The sequence below is a fragment of the Pristiophorus japonicus genome, chromosome 23 (genome assembly GCF_044704955.1).
Source record: "Pristiophorus japonicus isolate sPriJap1 chromosome 23, sPriJap1.hap1, whole genome shotgun sequence".
Lineage (NCBI taxonomy): Eukaryota > Metazoa > Chordata > Chondrichthyes > Pristiophoridae > Pristiophorus > Pristiophorus japonicus.
In genome coordinates, this window is record NC_091999.1 from 42,677,456 (window position 1) to 42,681,971 (window position 4,516).

Genomic DNA, 4,516 nt, shown 5'->3' on the forward strand with positions numbered 1-4,516 from the left:
CAGTAGTGGGGAATATGTAGGAATCAATTATTAAACATGAAATAGCAGTACATTTGGAAAGCAGTGACAGCAAGAGCAGATTGCCTCTTCCAGATTTTTAGCAAACGGTGACATTTTTACGATTCTGCGGCCGTCTGCTGCACAGAGATGGACGACTGAGTTTTATCTGAGTAACATTTAACAATGCAGCGAGCCAGTAGTCGTGGCCCAGTGGTTAAGGCAATGGACTAAAAATCCATTCGGGTTTCTCCGCGTAGATTTGAATCCTACCGACGATGTTTCTCAGCATATTTCATTCTGTTTGACAATTTAACCAGGTCCATGCAACACTGATTCTGAGAGAGATGGAACAACGTCCCACACCTTTCAACACAGCCGCTGCTTTCTTTCTTTAATTATTCTGCAATATTCACGATAAATACGGATAGAAAAAAGCAAAAGCCAGCCAAAGTAGCGACAGTGGCCCTGCCTGTCTATCCATCTATTTGTCTAAAGCACTCTGTGTATATCTTGATCTGGGTGTCAAGGTGCATCAGTCATTGATTCTTGGCAGGTAGGTGCACCAGGCGGTGAAGAAGGCAAATGGCATGTTCGCCGTCAGAGCAAGAGGATTTCTATATAGGAGCAGGGAGGTCTTACTGCAATTTCACAGGGACTTGGTGAGGCCACACCTGGAATATTGTGTTCAGTTTTGGTCTCCAAATCTGAGGAAGGACGTCCTTGCTATTGAGGGAGTACAGCGAAGGTTCACCAGACTGATTCCGGGGATGGCAGGACTGACATATGAGGAGAGACTGGATCAACTGGGCTGGTATCCACTGGAGTTCAGAAGAATGAGAGGCGCTCTCATAGAAATATATAAAATTCTGACGAGATTGGACAGCTGAGAGGCAGGTAGAATGTGCCCATTGCTGGGGAGTTAGAGAACCAAGGTCTCAGCCAAAGAATAAGGGGTAAGGCATTTAGGACCGAGATGAGGAGAAACTTCTTCACTCAGAGAGTGGTTAACCTGTGGCATTCTCTACCGCAGAAAATTGTTGAGACCAGTTCGTTAGATATATTCAAAAGGGAGTTAGATATGGCCCTTACGGCTATAGGGATCAAGGGGTATGGAGAGAAAGCAGGAAAGGGTTACTGAGGTTGAATGATAAGCCATGATCTTATTGAATGGTGGTGCAAGCTCGAAGGGCCGAATGGCCTGCTCCTGCAATTAATTTCTATGTTTCTATGTTGATGCGTGTATATTTTTGATTATTGTGTGTGTGTGTGTGTCTGTGTATGTCAATCTGTATGTATGTCTCTGTGTATGTGCAACTGTCTATGCAAAGCATCACCATGAATTTCTAATGTCATGGAAATATTAAAAAACTTGGGGAAAATAATACGGTTGTGATCTTTGGTATCAGCTTTGTTTCAGTGGCTCCATTCTCGACTGATCAGGATGTTGTGTGTGTCAGCCTCACTTCTGAGACTTGAGCACATCATCTTGGCTGACACTCAAGTGCAGTACTTGGGAAATTTTACATTGTTGAAACTGTTGACTTTCGGATGAAATGTTAAATTGAAGCTGCGTCTGCACCCTCGGGTGGATGTGAAAGTTCCCAATACATTACTCGAAAAAGAATAGGAGAGTTGCGCCCGTGTCAATATGATGAAAAATGTTCGAAAATGCTCCCTGAAACCCGATGTGTTTGTGTGTTTCTGTGGGGGTGGAGTTGAAGCCCAGATTCTCACAGAGACAGAGTCCAAGTGTTGACAGGACCAGGATGGCCGAGTGGTTAAGGCGTTGGGCTTAAGATCCAATGGGTTTATACCCGCGTGGGTTCGAACCCCACTCCTGGTAATTCCTTAATTGAACAGATTTTTCCAATCCTATACAGTGAACCCCGATTTTCATCTGTTGCATTTGCATTTTTCTGTAACTCGGTAACACTCTGAGCAGATAATGAAATAAAATTGTGAAATATATCTGTGTCGCTCAGTCTCTGCCTCACTCTCTCTTTGGAGAGCTGTGTATGTGTTTGAGTCTCACTCTGTCTGTCACTATTTCTCTGTTTGTCTTTGTCTCTCAATCTGTTTCTTTCACACGGTGTCCAGTTCTATTCCAATGGGATTCTATCAGACTCTCTGTCTGACTAGCTCTCTCTTTCACATCATCTCTGTCTGTCCATGCCTTTGCCTGTCTCTGTTAGTCCCTGTCTCTAACCTGATGAGTATTTCCATCATTTTATGTTTTTGTCTCTATGTCTCTCTCTCTCTATTTGTCTTTCTCTCTATCTGTCTCGCTCTTTGTCTCTCTCTTTGTCCCTGTCTTTCTCTCACTCTTTCCGTCTCTCTCTTTATAGATCACACACACAGATCTCTGTATATGTATGTGTTTGAGAATATTTTTCTCACTCAGTCTGCCTCTCCTTTTCAGTCTCACACTTGCTGTCCCTCATTGTCTATATCTCGCTGCCGGTCTCTCCCTGTTTGTCAGTTTGTCTCTGTCTCTCAATGTGTCTGTCGACTTCTCATGGTGTCCAGTTCTGTTCACAGCTCGAATATTGCTTTGACAGAACTGCTGTTCGTCAGTTCCTCGTTAATATAGTGGTGAGTATCCCAGCCTATCAAGTGGGCGACTGGGGTTCAATTCCCTGATGGAGGGCAGTTTTTTCAAAATGTAGAATTTTACTAATGTTTCTTGGAAAAGATTCATATTAAAAAGTTCCAGAGCAACATGGAACAGGAGAAATACAGGTAGAGGTGATTGCCTCTTGCAGATATTTAGCAAATGGAGAATTTTTCAGGAATCTTTGACCGTCTGCTGCACAGAGATGGATGACTGAGTTTTTTTTCTCAGTCACGTTTTAGGATGCACAGATGCAGCAGTCGTGGCCAAGTGGTTAAGGCGATGGACTAGAAATCCATTGGGTTTTCCTATGAAGGGGTTCGAATCCTGCCGATTATGATTTTTAGCATTTTTCATTCCATTTCACAATTTAACCATGTCTCGACAAAAGTGATCCTGAGACAGATGGAAAAACGTCCCACACCTTTCAACACTGACATTTTTTTCCACATTTTTATTAATCTGCAATATTCACGATACATACGGATGTTAAACGCAAAAATCAGCCAAAGTGTCGACAGTGATTCAGCCTGCCTCTTCCTCTATATGTCTGAGGCATCTGTGCATGTCCGATGGTGCATGCAAATTTTTGGTTATGTATGTGTGTGTGTCTCTGTGTCTGTCTATCTGTGCATACGTCTCTGTGTATGTGCAGCTGTCTGTGGAAATCATCACCATAAATATGGTATGTCCTGGAACTTATAAAAAATTCATGGGGAAAATAATACGGCTGTGAACTTTGGTATCGGCTTTGGTTCAGTGGCAGCACTCTCGACTGAATCAGGAGTTTGTGTGTTCAAGTCCCACTTCTGAGACTTGAGCAGAAAACCTTGGCTAACACTCAAGTGCAGCACTTGGGGAATTTTGCTTTGTTGAAGCTGTTGACTTTCGGATGAAATGTTAAATTGAAGCTCCGTCTGCACCCTCGGGTGGATGTGAAAGGTCCCAGAGCATTACTCGAAAAAGAATAGGAGAGTTGCCCCCGTGTCAATATTACTAAAAATGTTCGTAAATGCTCACTGAAAGCCTCTGTGTATGTGTGTGTCTGAGGGGGCGGAGATGAAGCCCAGGTTCTCACAGAGACAGAATCCAGATCCTGACAGGACCAAGATGGCCGAGTTTTTAAAGGCGTTGGCCTTAAAATTCAATGGATTTTTCCCGTGTGGATTCGTACCGCAGTCCTGGTATCAATTCAATTTAACACGCATTTCCTCCCATTATGATCACTGATACCGGATTTTCACCTGTTGAATCTGCAATTTTCTGCAACGATTTGACACTCTGAGCCGAGAAGGCAATGAAATTGTGAAATGTATCTGTTTCGTCGGTCTCTGGCTCTCTCTCTCTTTAGAGAGCTGTGTATGTGTTTGTATGTTTGAGCCATCGTCTCTCTCTGACTCACTATGTCTGTCACTCTTTCTCTGTTTGTCTCTGTCTCTCAATCTGTTTCTTTCTCACGGTGTCCAGTTCTTTTCCAAAGGGATTCTCTCAGACTCTCTGTCTCACTGTCTCTCTCTTTCCCATCATCTCTCTCTGTCCATGTCTTTGCCTGTCTCTGTTATTCCCTGTCTAAACCTGATGAGTATTTCCATCATTTTCTGTTTTTATCTCTTTGTCTCTCTCTCGATCTTTCTCCCTCTTTGTCTCTCTCTTTGTCCCTGTTTTTTTCTTGTCATTCCATTACTATTTGCCTCCCTCTCTTTATGGAGCACGCAAAGACATCTCTGTGTATGTATGTATTTGTGTCTTTGTCTCACTCAGTCTGACCCTCCCTATCAGTCTCAAACTTTCTGTCTCTCTTTGTCTCTATCTCGCTGTCTGTCACTTCCTGTTTCCCTGTTTGTCTCTGTCTCTCAATGTGTCTGTCTCTTTCTCACGGTGTCCAGTTCTGTTCCAATGGGATTC

General features: G+C 43.2%; 1 non-coding gene across 1 annotated transcript; it reads left to right on the forward strand.

Annotated features, from left to right (window-relative positions):
• The first annotated feature begins 1,760 nt into the window (after positions 1-1,760).
• trnal-uaa (transfer RNA leucine (anticodon UAA)) lies at positions 1,761-1,843 on the forward strand. Its single transcript has one exon. It is a non-coding gene; the product is annotated as a tRNA-Leu (tRNA).
• Positions 1,844-4,516: the final 2,673 nt, after the last annotated feature.